This window comes from Bos javanicus, chromosome 5, assembly GCF_032452875.1.
Source record: "Bos javanicus breed banteng chromosome 5, ARS-OSU_banteng_1.0, whole genome shotgun sequence".
In the NCBI taxonomy this organism is placed as follows: Eukaryota; Metazoa; Chordata; class Mammalia; order Artiodactyla; family Bovidae; genus Bos; species Bos javanicus.
This window is the reverse complement of record NC_083872.1, coordinates 74,613,670-74,633,197: the sequence shown is the minus strand read 5'-3', so window position 1 is coordinate 74,633,197 and position 19,528 is coordinate 74,613,670. Positions and strand designations below refer to the sequence as shown.

The following is a 19,528-nucleotide window of genomic DNA, read 5'->3' as shown; positions in this document are numbered from 1 at the left end:
CAAACCCATGTCCATCAAGTCGGTGATGCCATCCAACCATCTCATCCTCTGTCTTCCCCTTCTCCTCCTGCTCTCAATCTTTCCCAGCATCAGGGTCTTTTCCAGTGAGTCAGCTCTTCGCATCGGGTTGCCAAGGTATTGGAGTTTCAGCTTCAGCATCAGTCCTTCCAATGAACACCCAGGACTGATCTCCTTTAGGATGGACTGGTTGGATCTCCTTGCTGTCCAAGGGACTCTCAAGAGTCTTCTCCAACACCACAGTTCAAAAGCATCAATTCTTCGGCGCTCAGCCTTCTTTATAGTCCAGCTCTCACATGACCACTGGAAAAACCATAACCTTGACTAGATGGACCTTTGTGGATAAAGTGATGTCTCTGCTTCTTAATACGCTGTCTAGGTTGGTCATAACTTTCCTTCCAAGGAGTAAGCGTCTTTTAATTTCATGGCTGCAGTCACCATCTGCAGTGATTTGGGAGCCCCCAAAAATGAAGTCAGCCACTGTTTCCACTGTTTCCCCATCTATTTGCCATGAAGTGATGGGACCAGATGCCGTGATCTTCGTTTTCTGAATGTTGAGCTTTAAGCCAACTTTTTCACTTTCATCAAGAGGCTTTTTAGTTCTTCTTCACTTTCTGCCATAAGGGTGGTGTCATCTGCATATCTGAGATTATGGATAGTTCTCCTGGTAATCTTGATTCCAGCTTGTGCTTCTTCCAGCCCAGCGTTTCTCATGATGTACTCTGCGTATAAGTTAAATAAGCAGGGTGACAATATACAGCCTTGACATATTTCTTTTCCTATTTGGAACCAGTCTGTTGTTCCATGTCCAGTTCTAACTGTTGCTTCCTGACCTGCATCCAGGTTTCTTAAGAGGCAGGTCAGGTGGTCTGGTATTCCCATCTCTTTCAGAAATTTTAAGTTTCTTGTGATCCACACAAAGGCTTTGGCATAGTCAATAAAGCAGAAATAGATGTTTTTCTGGAACTCTCTTGCTTTTTCAGTGATCCAGTGGATGTTGGCAATTTGATCTCTGGTTCCTCTGCCTTTTCTAAAACCAGCTCGAACATCTGGAAGTTCACGGTTCATGTATTGCTGAAGCCTGGCTTGGAGAATTTTGAGCATTACTTTACTAACATGTGAGATGAATGCAATTGTGTGGTAGTTTGAGCATTCTTTGGCATTGCCTTTCTTTGGGATTGGAATAAAAACTGACCTTTTGCAGTCCTGTGGCCACTGATGAGTTTTCCAAATTTGCTGGCATATTAAGTGCAGCACTTTCACAACGTCATCTTTCAGGATTTGGAATAGCTCAACTGGAATTCCATCACCTCCACTAGCTTTGTTCGTAGTGATGCTTTCTAAGGCCCACTTGACTTCACATTCCAGGATGTCTGGCTCTAGGTGAGTGATCACACCATCATGATTATCTTGGTCGTGAAGATCTTTTTTGTACAGTTCTTCTGTGTATTCTTGCCATCTCTTCTTAATATCTTCTGCTTCTGTTAGGTCTATACCATTTCTGTCCTTTATTGAGCCCATCTTTGCCTGAAATGTTCCCTTGATATCTCTAATTTTCTTGAAGAGATCTCTAGTCTTTCCCATTCTGTTGTTTTCCTCTATTTCTTTGCATTGATCACTGATAAAGGCTTTCTTATCTCCTTGCTGTTCTTTGGAACTCCGCGTTCAAATGGGTATAGCTTTCCTTTCTCCTTTGCTTTTCACTTTCCTTCTTTTCAGCTATTTGTAAGGCCTTCTCAGACAGCCATTTTCCTTTTTTGCATTTCTTTTTCTTGGGGATGGTCTTGATTCCTGACTCCTGTACTGTGTCACGAACCTCCATCCATAGTTCATCAGGCACTCTGTCTATCAGATCTAGTCCCTTAAATCTATTTCTCCCTTCCGCTGTATAGTCATAAGGGATTTGATTTAGGTCATACCTGAAGGGTCTAATGGTTTTCTCCACATTCTTCAATTTTAGTCTGAATTTTCAATCTTATTTGGCAGTAAGGAGCTCATGATCTGAGCCACAGTCTGTTCCCGGTCTTGTTTTTGCTGACTATATAGAACTTCTCCATCTTTGGCTGCAAAGAATGTAATCAATGTGATTTCGGTGTCGACCGTCTGGTGGTGTCGATGTGTAGAGTCTTCTCTTGTGTTAGGGTTGTCCAAAAAAGTCACTATTATTAGACTTGTCCAGTAATGCTCATTAAGGGATGTTCATTATCAGAATGCTAGACCAAGGGGTTGACCTAGTTCCCCTTCCTAGAGCTTAATTAAATCTCATCAAAACCCCTGAAGCTGAGCTTAAACACCAGGATGGCGCCATAATCAACATTCACTATTTGAGTGCCTTCCAGATTTGGAAGTATTGGCTCAGTTCTTGCGTTTCTGGTGTTGAGTTGGCATCAGACTGGTCCAGGTAGGGTATGGCGAAAAGGCGGGAAGAGAAAGTGCTGTTCCTCTCTGTGTTCATCTCCCAGTGGGATCTCTATTGGCACTGAAGGTCATTCCTATGGGAGCTTTTGGTGAAAGAGATGGTCATTTACCCCAGACTTAAAGATGATGTAGAAGGTCTTCCTGTTTTCTTTCTGGTTTAGATTTGCCGTAGAGCTTCTGTAAGCTGTGAAATTCATGCCCTTTGATAGCAGTTCTGTATCCTGGCCATATAACGGAAAAAGTACCATTGCTTGGAGATGAGTGGGGCTAAGATTGGGCTTAACCATTCGGGTATTCAGAAATTCCTCCAGGTGATTTTTGCAGCCAAAATAAAAAACTACAATCCTCTGGGCTGCTTTGAAATGAGTGACATTTTCTATTTCACCCTGTACTTTCCACCTAGGACCTTGAAAACATAAGGAATCGTGGTCAGTCTCTGAATCTACTTTTGTATACTAACTCAAATATTTGCTTATAAAATGTTGCTTATTTTGGATATAGGCTTATTTTAGATATAGGAAGGTAAAACTAATTGAAGTTAAGTGTGGGGAACAGACTCACAAAGTTTAAAAGAATCTGAAAAGGTTCCACATAATGTGTCTTCCTGTGGGGATTACAGATCAATAAGGAATTAAGCAGAAGGAATTAAGAGGAATTTGTTAAAGCACAAAAAGTAGTCTCTGCTTAGAACCACTTTACTTTTCCTTTATTTTGCAGCGGGACCCGCTTCTGTAGCCTGCATGTTTATTACGCATACTGTCTGCTGTGGGCCTATGCAGACCCTTTTGCTGTGGTTTAAGGCTGCTTAATTTACTTTGAGGCACATTCTGATGGTGCCGGTTTATTTTAGTTTAATTTCTTGGGTTTTATTTTGTTTTTCTGTCTGGATCTTTGAATTAGAGACCTTAGTGTAGTGCAAACAGGCAAATATTGAATGGCTGCTTGTTGCATTTGATGAATACAGAATCCAAATGAATCCTGCTAATTAATGCGCCTAACCTTGTGAACTCTCACTTTGTGCTGTGAGATTTGGGAGGCATTTATCAGTGTGAAACACTGGTCACTGAGCAGCCTGAGCTGGGCAGAAACTGAACTTGTGGTCTTTACACCTCGCCAGAGTGCTTTGGCTCAGCACATCCAGAGACCAGAGAGTGGAGGTGAAGGTGAACTTTAATTAGTGAATCTTTATTTGTTTTTCCTTATTTTTTTGCATTTCCTTTCTAAGTAAATAGGAACCATCTCCAGACAGAATTCCTCTCAGCATCTAATGGTGATTTTAAAAGAGATAAAAATGACAATCTTTTGACTCTTGCAGAGTGGGGCTTTCATCAGTATTTTCTCCTCTTATCCTCACCACCACCTCTTGAATGGATAAGGCAAGTATTTCCTTTGGAAAGATAAGGAAACAGGCACACAGAGATTAAAGTGACTTATCCACAGTAACAATACAAGTTTGTAGCTGAACTAGCACTGAAATGTGTCCTCTGTTTTTGAGTGTCCTTTCCTCTATACATATGGCCATTATTGACTTAACAAAGAAAAATGTGGTCATGTGCAGTATTTCTGCTCACTGACTTTATTTATTTATCATTTGGGGGCTTCATAGATCCCTTAACACTGAACTATAAATCTTTGAGTCCATGACCCTGGTTAAGAATTATAACAACAAAGTTCCTTAGCACTAAGTGGGCCAGCATTTCACCGTTACGGTGACCCTTTTCACCCTGTTACACACACCCCTCATAACACATGGAATCAAAAATGTGAGAAGGAAAGGAGGGGAGAAAAATCCACCTGTCACCTCATAGAGGTTTTGCTTTTTTATGCAATTTCAGCTCAGCATTCTTTCCCAGTCAGTTAACAGGCTTTCAAGGATGGCACTCCATTGCTTTTACAAAGCACTCCGAGCACATCACAGTGCTTGCTGATGTGGTCCCTCCATGGAAGTGGAGGCGACAGACATGTTCCAGATTAGCAGAAGTGAAAACCTGCTCAGAAAGGCTGAATGTTTTATCTCACGCCACGCAGAATTTTAGGTTGATGACACAGTGTTATGGTTTAGATTCCTAGCTCTGTGATTTATGTGTATATGCACGTGCTTATGATAGAGTTCCTAAGTGTTGATTAAGGCTGGAATACTTTGTGGGTTTGTAATGTTCTCTGAATGAGAGAATATTTGTGTGCATTAGCACCAGAGATTTTATTCAGAAGGGACCTGGGAACAGCAGACTGATTAGAAGGGGCCTTGGTTCTGCATAGAAACTAACTGTTTCCGCTAATGTTTTTATTTTTTTGGAATGGTTTTCAGAGGCCCTTAGGAACTAGGAACTACAGTCGGGGATGGCGATGGCACCCCACTCCAGTGCACTTGCCTGGAAAATCCAATGGATGGAGGAGCCTGGTGGGCTGCAGTCCATGGAGTCATGAAGAGTCGGACATGATTGAGCGACTTCACTTTCATGCATTGGAGAAGGAAATGGCAACCCACTCCAGTGTTCTTGCCTGGAGAATCCCGGGGACTCGGGAGCCTGGTGGGCTGCCATCTATGGGGTTGCACAGAGTTGGATACGACTGAAGTGATTTTAGCAGCAGCAGCAGCAGGAACTACAGTGGTAGTCCTAAACCTAGACCTTGCCTGTCACCTCTTGGTGCTACAACGTATATCTGCTGTAATTAGGGTGACTGTATATAGTTTATCATTCAAGTTGGGGCAGTTTTGAGAGAGTAAAGGGATGCTAGTGTTGAAATAGTCTGAGGCAGATCTTGATGAATGGGATGTATGGTCATCCTAGCTATGATTGAAGAAATACAGAGAGTATCCCCTTAACCGGTCCCTGGAGGAGGGCATGGCAGCCCACTCCAGTATTGTCTCCTGGAGAAGCCCATGGCCATAGCAGCCTGGCAGCCTACAGTCCCTGGGGTCGCAGAGAATTGGACATGACTAAGCAACTGAACACCCCTTAACTGGGGTGATAAAGTTTGGGATTATGGCTTGGTGCATTGCCCACACTTGACCTGTGGGCATGAAGCATTGCCATTCACATTGGAGATGAGAGCACACTCTTGGTTGGGTTTCAGGTGTTGAATCAGCTAAGGAACTGGAATGTTAGTCAATTATTTTGCAGTTTACAGCGTGTGCTTCCATGTGTCAGTATGTTCAGCTTTGATCTTCACAACAGCTCTGCTAGGAAGCTCAGGCTTTATTATCCCTACTTTGTAGCTAAGAAAACCAAAGTAGAGTTGTTGTTTTTTTTGACAAAGCCCCTAGCATTGGACTTACTAGGAAAAGACTTTTTTTTTAATTAATTATTTTAGTTGGAGGATAATTTACAATATTTTGATGGTTTTTTCCATACTTTCCCAACATGAATCAGCCACAGGTATACATGTGTTCCCCCATCCTGAAACCCCCCTCCCCCACCTCCCTACCCACCCTGTCCCTCAAAGCAGAGATTTTTAAATGAATTTCACCTTGTCACATAGTTAGTGGCACAATTAGACTGGAGCCCTGGATTTCCAGCCTCCGAGTCTTGTAGTTTCCTCTTGTACTCTTCTGTCAGTGTTCTCTCCTCTTTAAATGGGGATGTTCTCATCCTCCTGTGGCAAGATAAGATATTACAGAATCTTTGGCGAACGTAACAGCATGGAAAGTCTTCATATGAACTGGAAGTTCCTTGCATAGCTTATTTCTGTCAAGTTTTCTTCCTATTTTGTTTGTTAAAATAACTTGTGGTCTACAGTTTATCTTTTTTTATTTTATGAATTTACTTACTTTTGCTTGCTGGCTACACTATGGCCTATGATTGTGATTTGCTGTTTACATTAGAGAACACTGCTTTCCTGGGAGTGTCAAGAAGAACATGCCCATGAGGAATGAAATAAAACTTCCTGTTATAATTTTGGATTTTTAATACAAAGAAAAGCAATGGCACAGTGTTAGACTCTGATTTTTTAAGTGCTAGTCAGTGGCTCCTTAAAGAGTTTTTTCCTTCAGTTTTCTAAAAATCTGTCCAAGAGCTGTTATATGGACATGATAAAGTGATTCTGACAAAATGGGAATTTCAAAGAAGATGACAGATGTGACTGAGATAATTAGGGATTTAAATTTGGAGTAGGAGTCTTACTTTTAATTTAGAGGGAAGATTATAAATTTATCTAAGAGATTTTTATCCCCAAAGTATTTTCTTTCTTCTTAAGGATTTTTAATGTCCCCTTTTCTCACCAGTTAACTTTTTTTTTTAATCCCCGGAATGAACTTTACTTTTGTCCAGTTTTTCGCAAATGAAGTTTTAGGGCTTATTTTCATTGGGAGCCATGGGCAATAGCAAGTGAGTTTTCTGTCATACTCATTTGTTTTGGTGGCAAAGAAATGATGGCTGTTTTTCTTTCCTTGGGGTGATTTGGAATGGAGGACATAGTAAGGGTGTTCAAGGTCTTACAAGCTCAGCGCTTTCAAGCTTAAAAAAGACGGCAGTTTCTAGTAAACGATAGCTTTTACATCATGACCCAGTACACTCACACATGCACATACACGAACATAAGAGTTAAATTAGTCTTACCAAAATTTCTTATCCATACTGTGTTCTTCAGTTCAGTTCAGTCTCTCAGTCGTGTCCGACTCTTTGCAACCCCGTGAATCACGGCATGCCAGGCCTCCCTGTCCATCACCAACTCCCGGAGTTCACTCAGACTCACGTCCATTGAGTCGGTGATGCCATCCAGCCATCTCATCCTCTGTCGTCCCCTTCTCCTCCTGCCCCCAATCCCTCCCAGCATCAGGGTCTTTTCCAATGAGTCAACTCTTTGCATGAGGTGGCCAAAGTACTGGAGTTTCAGCTTCAGCATCAGTCCTTCCAATGAACACCCAGGGCTGATCTCCTTTAGAATGGACTGGTTGGATCTCCTTGCAGTACGAGGGACTCTCAAGAGTCTTCTCCAGCACCACAGTTCAAAAGCATCAATTCTTTGGCACTCAGCTTTCTTTTCAGTCCAACTCTCACATCTATACATGACCACTGGAAAAACCATAGCCTTGATTAGACGGACCTTTGTTGGTAAAGTAATGTCTCTGCTTTTGAATATGCTATCTAGGTTGGTCATAACTTTCCTTCCAAGGAGTAAGCGTCTTTTAATTTCATGGCTGCAATCACTATCTGCAGAGATTTTGGAGCCCCCAAAAATAAAGTCTGACACTGTCTCCACTGTTTCCCCATCTGTTTGCCATGAAGTGGTGGGACCAGATGCCATGATCTTCGTTTTCTGAATGTTGAGTTTTAAGCCAACTTTCCCCCTCTCCTCTTTCACTTTCATCAAGAGGCTTTTTAGTTCCTCTTCACTTTCTGCCATAAGGGTGGTGTCATCTGCATATCTGAGGTTAGTGATATTTCTCCCAGCAATCTTGATTCCAGCTTGTGCTTCTTCCAGCCCAGCGTTTCTCATGATGTACTCTGCATATAAGTTAAATAAGCAAGGGTGACAATATACAGCCTTGACGTACTCCTTTTCCTATTTGGAACCAGTCTGTTGTTCCGTGTCCAGTTCTAACTGTTGCTTCCTGACCCGCATATAGGTTTCTCAAGAGGCAGGTCAGGTGGTCTGGTATTCCCATCTCTTTCAGAATTTTCCACAGTTTCTTGTGATCCACACAGTCAAGGGTTTTGGCATAGTCAATAAAGCAGAAATAGATGTTCTTCTGGAACTCTCTTGCTTTTTCGATGATCCAGCAGATGTTGGCAATTTGATCCCGGGTTCCTCTGCCTTTTCTAAAACCAGCTTGAACATCTGGAAGTTCACGGTTCAAATATTGCTGAAGCCTGGCTTGGAGAATTTTGAGCATTACTTTACTAGTGTGTGAAATGAATGCAGTTGTGCGGTAGTTTGAGCATTCTTTGACGTTGCCTTTCTTTGGGATTGGAATGAAAACTGACCTTTTCCAGTCCTGTGGCCACTACTGAGTTTTCCAAATGTGCTGGCATATTGAGTGCAGCACTTTCACAGCCTCATCTTTCAGGATTTGAAATAGCTCAACTGGAATTCCATCACCTCCACTAGCTTTGTTCGTAGTGATGCTTCCTAAAGCCCACTTGCCTTCACATTCCAGGATATCTGGCTCTAGATGAGTGATCACACCATCGTGATTCTCTGTGGTATTTTCTATTCTGTTCCATTAAAAAAAAACAAAACTGTTGATTGTGACTAACAATTAATTGACCAGAATTGATTTCCTGAACTCACTAATGGATTGCAGTTTGCAGTTTTGAAAAATAAGATTCGAGTAATTGTTGTTCTTAAAATGCCACCCTAGAGAAACCTCATACATAGCCTTTAGCTGTCACTTTTCCATCCTTTGCACACATGCGCCATTGAGCTGCTTTCTGTCTATGTGTATTTGCCTATTCTGGACATTTAATGAAAGCATAATCGTACAGTATCTGGTCTTGGCTTAGATGGTAAAGTGTCTGTCTACAATGTGGGAGACCTGGGTTCGATCCCTGGGTCAGGAAGATTCCCTGGAGAAGGAAATGGCAACCCACTCCAGTACTCTTGCCTAGAAAGTCCCATGGACAGAGGAGCCTGGTGCAGGCTACCATCCATGGGGTCGCAAAGAGTCGGACACGACTGAGTGACTTCACTCACTGGCTTTAGTGACTGGCTTCTTTCACTTGGTGTAATGTTTTGAGCGTTCATCCATGTTGTAGCGTGTATCAGTACTTTCTGTTTTTGATGGAATAGTATCTCACTGTATGGATTTAGGAGTATGTTTTTGTGAGCTCATTGCCTACCTCTGTAATTCATCTCCCGCCCCTCTCTTACTTACTGTCAGCTTCAGCTGCATTGGCCATTCTTTCCATTTTTTAACTTTGGGAGCTTGATTTCAGCTTCAGCTGTGGAGTCATTGTCAGATCTGCAGTGCTTTTGACCCAGATCTTCCCCTTCTCATTCAGGTCACAGGGACAAAATTTACTTCTCAGAGAAGCCTTCCCAGCCCACACCAGTCTAAAGTTATCCACATATACACTCTCTCTCATTATCTTAAATTATCTAGCGTGCATACTTTATTGTCTATCTCTTCCACCAAAATATAAGTTCTGTGCAAGTTGTGACATTGCTTAGAGCAGAGCTAGGCATGTAGGAGGAGATCAATAAGTATTTGTTGAATGAATAAATGAAAAATATTCTCAGTTTAATGTGAAGCTTTTGAAAGATTTTAAGCAGAGAATAACATTATCTGCTTTACATTTTTCAAAACTACATTGTGGTTGCTGTAAAGAATGAATACTTAGAGTCCCCCACTCGCCCCCGCCTCCACACACAAAAAGGCAACATTAGAACTATCTAGACAACAGCGTTTTCATTTGCTGTGTTTAGTATCAGTTCCAGCTAGCACTTAGTTGTTGAATGAGAAATTTTACCCCACTGCCATTTCTCAGTTGGAAACTGGATTAAAATGACAGATTCAGAAATAAAATGTTTCATATCTCTTTCTTTTAAAAAAAAAATTTTAATTTCTTTTAAAAAAATTTTATATTTAAGTGTAGCCTTAGCAGCAGCAGCAGCACCAGTTAACTATGTTGTGATAGTTTCAGATGAACAGTGAAGGGACTCCGCCATTTGTATACTTGTTTCCGTTCTTCCCCAAATTCCTCTATCATCCAGGCTGCCATATAACATTGAACAGAGTTCCTGTGCTATACAGTAGGTCCTTGTTGATTATCCATTTTAAATACAGCAGTGTGTGCATGTCCATCCCAAGTTGCCCAACTATTCCTTCCTCCTTCATACCTCTCTTTTATCTCACAATCAAGAGTAATTATTGTACTGCCCCACCTTTTTTTTAAACTAAAAATACTTCTACTTTGCTCTTAAATTACAAAAAGTATGCAATCGCTTTCTTTTCTTCCTGGTAGGTTACCTAGAACCCTGCTTTCAGCCTCATGCAAAATTTATTCAAATGTTGCTTCTCTTCAGAATCAGACATGGGTCACCCGTCAGTGGCTCAGGTCCTTGTGTGCGTTGCCTTACACCCTCTAGTGGATGAAGGGCTGGTAAAGGCTGCAGCTTCAAACCATTCATTGGCTTCAGACTTAATATTGCCTTTTAGATTATTCCATCCTGTAGAAAGTTCATAAACATCTCTCTCTCCTAGGAAAGACCATTTTATTTCTTGTTACTTACAACCATGCACCTAAATCACATGCTTGTTTTGATATTTCTTGATTTATCAGTTTGAAGCTCTATCCTTTGGCTTCCTACTTACTATTGGAGGTGAGAAATTAGCAGTTTTATAGACAAAGCCTTCCTTCTAACAAAGCCTTTTTATTTTTTGCTAAATCAGTGTTCATTATTCATTTATGTTTACATAATACATACATTATTATGAGTGAATATAGCTGAACCGTAAGAGATCATGATTACATTCCCTTTCTTATATACTTTTTTGTTTCCCCTGGAGTTATTTAATACATACGTATATATGTATAGAAAATACATATGTATGTTTAGTAATTACTTTTTAAAAAGCGTGAAGTGAAAGTGAAGATCACTCAGTTATGTCCGACTCTTTGCAACTCCATGGACTATACAGTCCATGGCATTCTCCAGGCCAGAATACTGGAGTGGGTAGCCTTTCCCTTTTCCGGGGGATCTTCCCAACCCAGGGATTGAACCCAGATCTCCCACATTGCGGAAAATTCTTTATCAGCTGAGCCACAAGGGAAGCCCCAGAATACTGGAGTGGGTAGCCTATCCCTTCTCCAGTGGATCTTCCCGACCCAGGAATTGAACCGGGGTCTCCTGCATTGCAGGTGGATTCTTTACCAACTGACCTATGAGGGAATTTCAAAACAGAGTTGCTCAGTCGTGTCCAGCTCTTTGTGACTCTGTGGACTTACACAGTCCATGGAATTCTCCAGGCCAGAAAAGCACTATTGAGACATAATATATGAACTTTGCTCAATGTAAGTGTACTTATTCAAGGATTTTTATTAAATTTATAGGCAAATTTATAGATTTATATTACCATCGCCACAGTCCAGTTTTAGAATATTTTCATTATCCCCCTAAATTTGTTTGCAGTCAATCCCTACTTCCACCCAAGCCCCAGACACCATCTACTTGTTTTCTGACTCTATAAAATTACCTTTTCTGGACATTTCATATATATACAATCATATGATATGTATGTAATGTTTTTTGTATGACTTCTTTCATTTATCATAGTGTTTTTGAGATTCATCCCTGTCGTCGTATGTATCATCATACCATTACTTTTCATTGCTGAATAGTATTCTGTTGAGTGAGTGTACATATTTTGTTAATCCATTTACCAGTTGACAGATACTTGGCTTATTTCCAGTTTGGTTTTTATGAGTACATAATGCTGTTATGAATACTCACAAGTCTTTGTATGGATGTATGTTTTCATTTCTCTTGGGCAGACTTCTAGGAGTGGTATAGCTGGCTTTTGTGGTAAAGTTATGCATAGTTTTTTTGCAGGGGGTGGTCACCGAACAATTCTAATGGAAGTTATTTTTAAAAACTACTCAAGTAACTCATTATCTTTCTATTACAAATCAAAATAATATCTAGACAATTAAAGGGTTAAATCCAATTTGAAAGGAAAATAAAATATTTCTAAATATTTGACTGAACCTTATAAAAATTTCAATGCAGTAATATGATCGAAGAAATTATAAAAAGTATTATGCTTAACTTTAAGAGACTGCCAAACTGTTTTCCAAAGTGGGGTGGTTTTATCCATCTCTTTTATTATACTGAGTATATATTGGTATTTCATTGTGGTTTTAATTTGCATTTCCCTGATGATTAAAAATGTAGAGTACGTTTTCATGTGCTTATTAGCTATTCATGTATCTTCTTTGTTGAGCTGTCTGTTCAAGTCTTTTGCCCATTTATTTAGTTTTATTTGGTTATACAAATATTTGGTTTGTTTGTCCTCCTACTGTTGAATTGTAAGAGTTCTTTATATACTCTGGATACGAGTTCTTTGTCATATTTACAATTTGGAAATATTTTTTCTCAGTTATATAATTTTGCAAGACAAATCTTCTTCCCCCAATAAATCTGATTCTTATGTGCTAAGTTTAAATAAACTCTGCATAACCATCCTATGAAAACAGGCATTTGATTACCTCTTTTCAGGCCTGGTAATTGCTCCAAAAAGATTGGCAGATTTATAGTGGCTTTGTGTTTGGCTGAGACAGCCTTCTCCAGATCCTTAGTCAAGAGAAATTATGCTACTTTCTGCATGTCTGAAAGGATGTGATATGGTAAGGGATCAGCCAGGTTCATTGGCTACCCCCAACCCCCAACCAAGACACTGTAGCTTCTGTGTAAACTTATTTCATAGAAATTCCTCTGTAGACACACACACACACACACACTGCCCCCCGCCACATACCCCACACACATACCCACATACCCCCCGCCCACACACACACACATACCCATATCCCTGACTTTTGGTTTAAATATCAGCTGTGCCATTGCAGGCTAGATGACCTTGGGCAAGTTTTTTCTTGAGCTTTCTCTGAGTCTCCGTTTCTGTAAAATAGGAATAGTAACTACTGTGAAAGGTTGTTGTAGGATTTGAGATAGCGTATGTAAGTTTCTTGACATATAATAGGGTCAGTAAATCATTTTTCTTGTCTGTTTTATGGGAAAGAGGCCTTAAGGACGCCTTATAAGGAAATGATTAGTTCTCACAGTCTCTGATTTAAGTATATTTTTCATTTTCTTTTTGAGTCTTAGTTATTCACCATGTGAAATGAATTACATGTATTGATTTGAAATTTCTAGTGCAGGAACATAGCTTTACCATATTTCCAAGAAAAAATATGTCAATATGAGGGAAATGAAATCTGTGTAAGTTTATTTACCTCACTCATTATGGGTCTTGGCAACATAAATAGAAAGAGGGAATCATTTTTGAGACTTTATGTCTTGAACAGAAAATGGTTCAAATTGAGCAGACACTGAAGCCTGTGTGCAACCACCTTGCTCCTTGTTATCCTACCCACATATTTCTTCTGATCTGTGTGTCTTCTTTCAGTCCTTCAATTCTCTCTCCTGAACATTGATTTCTTCCTAGTGCCCTTTGCTTGAAATGTACCTCTTTTTCCCAGCAGAGTCCTATGTATCCTTTAGGATCTCTGGCCACAATTTAACGTGCTTTATGAAATCTTTCCTAATTTCCACTAATCATTTGAACTCATTTTAACATATCTGTATGAACATTTCCATGAGGTTCAGGTCAAGGAAGTTTGGGAAATACTGTGAAGATTGTGAGCAAATTATTTAACTTGTCTAAGGCTCAGTTTTCTCATCTGTGAAAGTGTGGGTAAGTGTCTACGTCTGTAAGGTGATTGTAAAGGTTAAATTTTTAAAAAACTTCTTAGGTAAAAAGTGTCGTATTAGTTGGTGTTGTTTACTAACCTCTACCTTTAGCTTTCCTTGGAATGTAGAAAAACTCTTCTCATCTCTGGGCTCAACTTCCCTCTTTTCCTTTCAGGGCTGTTTGGCTGTGATGGGTTTGCATTTGTGGTACTCGGGAGTGTCGTGCTTTATTGTGGAAACAGTGGCAGTTTTTGTCCCTTAGCTTCTCCCCTCTGAATCTACAGGGTTGCTGTGGCTCTGTGGATAGATGAGGGAATGACTTGAGTCCAAAGAATGAAAAGTGTGGTTGTCTTTCCTCCTTACCCCTCTTCTGTACCTGGTTTCTTGGCATATCCAGTCTTTTATGCCGGTGTTTGATTTCTTTCCCTACTTTGCCTCCTTTCATTCAGTTTGGGGTTGCTGTGATTTCAGGCTGTTAGAACAGTTTGTATGCATTCTTGAACCAAATGCTTAGTATGTATTTTGCAAACAGGTTGATCATAATTTCACTGCTTGACTTTGTAGTATACTGACCTAATACTGTGTATACAGTTGATGTGTATTATGATGCAAGATCTAACATGGCCATCAAAAAGAATTATATGACTAAAGATTATTAATCACTGGGACTGTTTATAAAAGGAAAATCATAGAATTTCCTTTATTAGCAGTTTTCAGTATGAGGAAATGCACTGGTCTAGGATTGCTTAGGGTGGCCAAGTAGTTAGTAGGATCGTCTTGCTCTGGTAGTTAGTACCACTGGCAGCAGGTGGTCTTCCTTCAACCAGCCCTGGTTACGTTTGGTAAGTTACTTTTAAGAAGCTTGCTATATCTCCTCAACCTGTTGTTCTTCAACAGACAACTGTGACCAATGATTTAGAATGAAACCAACTAGTCAAATATAAGATAAGGCCAAAGGCGTTGTAGTTGGACAGTATAGTTGTGCGTTTCAGTTATAGGTCAAATATTTTTATTTTCTTAGTGGCATTAGCTGTATACCATTATACTGAGCTGATTTAGGGTTGACTTAGAGAGGTAGGGGAATGCAACAGATGACTTAAAGTCTTGTGTTACAAAATTTGGTGCAACCAAAAAATAATTTCAGCAAGTTCTGTGTAATCATGCATTTAAAGGGACAACTCTGATTTCACTGGGGCTCATATTCTGCTTAGCTTTTATCTGCTGAAGACACTTTAGTGGTTACTCTAGGCCTTCCATGATCTGGCCCTCGTCTTTTTCCTTTTGTTTCGTGTAGGGTATTTTGTGTTTTAGGCACATAATGGGGTAGGATAATGTAGCTTTGAAATCAAATATGGGTTCTAATTCTAAGTTTTTTCTTTATTGTATTCTCTCTGTTTAAATACACTTCATTCTTTAAATCCCACTTCAGATGTTCCCCGCTCCATGAAGTCTTGCCTAGTGCAATTATTTCCCTATAGACTCTTAATAAATGCCCACTGAACCCCTGAGGCACATTTTGCCTACTTTGTAACAGCACTTTACTACTGCCTGTTGTGTGATGGTAAACAAGTTGGATGACTCACACAATCCTGTGAGGACAAGGACCCTATCCTCTCAGTACTTCTTGGTATTCCTGAATCCTTTTACAGAGTAAGTGCTCAGTAAGAATTTGGTAAATGGACAAATTAAAAAGTAAAGTCATCTCAGCCTTCTTGAAATACAGAGACTACTCTGTTGTGATATTTTTCCTGTGGACAAAGGAAAAAAAAAACTTCGTTCAGACTTTTAACTAGGTTTGTTGCCTTTGCTTTGCCAAAGCAGTATGAAAAATTAATACTTAAGAAGCTAGATATCTAATCTTCAGCAAGAGAGTGCCTCTTACAAGTTTAATGGGTTTGGTGAAGTGGATGTTCAATGTAAATTTGTCATTTTATGGAGCCATAGAAGGCTCTTAAAACACTCAATAAATACCCTTATTGAATTAGAAGAACTTTTCAACAGGGGATGGTCTGTGTATCTCCTGTTATTAGTACCTTTCATTGTTCCTTTAGAGTGCCTTCAGCCTGTGCTCACACAAGCTTTGTACTGTCACGTGGCTCATAGAATCATCTCAGCTACAGATACTCCTAGCGCCTTAATTCCATTACTTTTTTACAGGGAACCCACTCGTTAATTCTGGCAGGTGGGTTTTAGTAATAAATGACAGGTCCCCATGAAAAGAGAGCTAACCTGTACCAAACACTGACTCATTAGGTGCCAGTTCCTGTATAAAGCACTGAACAAGTATTATTTTATTTCATCTCATTTGCAGGTGAGAAAACCCTGAGTCAAAGAGGTTTAAGCCATTGCCCATGGCTATGGAGCTGTTAACTAGGGAAGCTGCGCTTTAAATGTGTTGGATTTCAGAGTTGATGGTATTTCCACCATGCACATGTCTTTTTTTATTTACTCTTATTTGAACATTTATTTTGTGTACATTTTACGTGCGTGTTTGATTTTTCTTTGGTCAGTAGCAAATGTTATTTCCCAACTTGCTCCCCTCCTTGCCCTTTAGGGAGGGGATGAAAATTCTGTGTTAAGTTTCTGTAGTCCTCTCATTTACACATGGCTTCATATCTAGTCTCGTTTGATCTTGGGAGCAGTGAGACCCCACTCAACCAGTTTGGTCTGCATGCAGGGAGGCAGGGCGCTAATCGTGACTGGCAGATGAGGAAATTGAGATTTCCAGTTTTGTGAGAGATTTGTTGAAGGTGGTAATAATAAGTGATAATGAAATTGGCTTTTGTTTTGAAGAGGAACACTAATCTTCAGGCTAAATTTTGTAGCAGAAAATTTTCTTTTTGAGACAAATTATATGGATACAATATAAAAAATGTAAGTGGGTCGGTCCTAGTAGAAAAGATGGGAAAGGCCTGGGGCCCCACCTCTGGACTTTCTCTGCCCATGAGGCCCCTCAGCTGACCAGAACACAGTTGAAAGCCCCTAGGGAAGGAGCAAAGAACTTTGGTGCCAGATAGATTTGGATCAAATTGGGCGTGATAATTAACCTTGCTTAGGTTTGGTTCTTCATTTGTAAATTGGGTACGCCTCTCATGTGCAGTGCTCTTTTCATAGGATTGCTGATAAATATCAATTAAAAAATAGGCCAAGCCTAGCACAGTGCTCTCGACTTCTGCGGAGGACAGATCAGGTCGAAGGGCAGCATAGGTCAGCACTCACCCTGTGAGGGCCTCCTGCTAAACCTGGGAGGTTCCCAGAGAGCCTGGGCCTCCATAGGACTTACTACCCAGAACTTTGTACTTGACCAAAGGCTGACACATCACGTTTATCAATAGTTTGGAATAAGGATGTGTGCTACGTTGCTTCAGTCCTGTCTGACTCTTTGAGACCCTATGGACTATAGTCCGCTAGGCTCCTCTGTCTATGGGATTCTCCAGGCAAGAATACTGGAGTAGGTTGCCATGCCCTTCTCTAGGGGATCTTCTTTGATCCAACCTAGGGATCAAACCTGCATCTCCTCTGTCTCCTGCATTGGCAGGAGAGTTCTTTAACACTAGCACCATCTGGGAACTTGAATGAAAGTGAAAGTCACTCAGTCAGTCGTGTCCAGCTCTTTCTGACCCCATGGACCATATATAGTCCATGGAATTCTCCAGGCCAGAATACTGGAGTGGGTAGCCTTTCCCTTCTCCAGGGGATTTTTCCAACCCAGGGATTGAACCCAGGTCTCCCACACTGCGGGCAGATTCTTTACCAGCTGAGCCACAAGGGAAGCCCAAGAATGCTGGAGTGGGTAGCCTATCCCTTCTCCAGTGTATCTTCCTGACCCAGGGTTTGAACCAGGGTCTCCTGCATTGCAGGCGGATTCTTTACCAGCTGAGCTATGAGGGAACAGGGATAGGCAAACATTTTCTGTGAGGGATCAGAGAGTAACTATTCTAGGCTTTGGGGCACAGAGTCTCTGTTGCAGCTAATCACCTCTCCTGCTGAGCACAGGAGCAGCCACAGACAGCGTGGAAACCACTAAGCATGGCTGTGTTTTAATAGAACTTGTTTTGTGGGCACAGCATTTGCAGCCTTTCAATTTCATATGATTTTCATACATCACGAAATATTATGTTCTTGGTTTTTTTTTTCAATCATTAAAAATGTAAAAACCATCTTATCTCATGGACTGTATGTGGGTTGCACAGGCTAGATTTGGTCCATGGCCCAAAATTTGGCAATGCCCAGTTTAGACATCACTTGTTGGTAATCAGTGCAGCGTTTGATCCTGTGAATTAAAGTGATTGCTATTAAAGAAGTATCAATAGGGAATTCCCTGGCAGTCAGTAGTTAGGACTCTGCAATTTCACTGTCAAGGACCTAGGTTCAATCCCTAGTTGAGGGGCTAAAATCCTACAAGCCACATGGTGCAGCCAAAAAAAAATATTGATACTAGGAAAGGCTTACTTTTTATAAAACGGTGGAACGGAATCATTACATATTCATTAGTTTCTTTACCCTCCATGAAGTGATTAAAATGCAGTTATACTTGTCTTGGTAATGACTAATGAATGAACAAGGTTTCTGAATAAAACCAGAATAGTATAGTGGAAAGATGATGAGTCAGGAGGAGTCTGTCACTAGTTTTGTGACTTTATCTGTCACTTTATCTTTGGGGCCCTTCAGTTTCCTCATAAAAGTGAGGAGATTGGAGATCATAGTATTAGAGGTCTTTGCCGGCTCTAATATTCTCTCATTCTACTTTTAGTTGTCTAGGTGCTGTTGAACAATTTTCATCTATAGAAACTCTTAAGGACTTCACCAGTTAGTATATTTTCAAAATTACCAACCGGGCCTCACAGAGTATTAAAGACTGTTTACAACAGGACTTTATTCCCAGTGCTAATGCCAGCCCAACAATTGGGATATAAATTCCACATGCCATTAAGATGACTGCCATGCTGCCATAGTTGTGAACCCATCTGGAGATGAGGGGCAGACACAGAGAGAAGGGGACTAGGAAAGCTGGAGGAAGGAAAGGCCTGTCCTGATTTCGTGTGGGTTTAGGACAGTTTCCTAAGTGGAAACCTTTCCTCAAGTCTGAGTCGCACTTAGGACTCTTGGCTCTCCTGGGATGGGAGGAGGAAAGGGAGGGGGCAGTGGAACTAGTGGCTATGTCGATTTTTGTCAACAGAGGGCGCCCAGAGCAAAGCAAGCGCTCTGTGCCACCCTGAACACGGCCCTCCTCCCCACATAGGCACAGGTCAGCGAGCAGGGGATCCACACCGCGTCTGTTTCTTGTGTATTGCTTGATCCTGTCCACATTTGCAGACATTGTCTCCCACCTAAATGCAGTCCTGGTAATTGTTATTTGCTTTCACCTATAGTGGAAACCCAGTTTCCTCACTGTCTTGGTGAATGATCCTCTGTTGTAAAGTCTGGGCTTTTGGGTGAATCTGTGGTATTAGGCTCTTATATAATTCAGTTTCCAGTGAGCACATATTCTGGAAATGTTTCTCTGAAAGAGCATGTAATATCTGTGTAGTATATTGTTGGCTAGAGCAGTGGTCGTCAAAGCATGGTTCCAGACCAGCAGCGTCAGTGTCACCTGGGAACTTACACAAATTCGTGATATCCTCCTCCCCCCAGACCCATTGCATCAGAAACTCTGGAGTCAGGGCCCAGCCATGTGGCTCCGCATGCTCTTCAGGTGATTCTGATGTACATTCAAGCTGAGGACCACTGCCAAAGA

The 19,528-nt window shown here is 40.8% G+C and overlaps 1 protein-coding gene across 22 annotated transcripts in view; it reads left to right on the top strand.

Moving 5' to 3' along the window:
- The window catches only part of RBFOX2 (RNA binding fox-1 homolog 2), a 292,987-nt gene that overhangs the window by 92,012 nt on the left and 181,447 nt on the right, over positions 1 to 19,528 (top strand). The window lies entirely within an intron of this gene.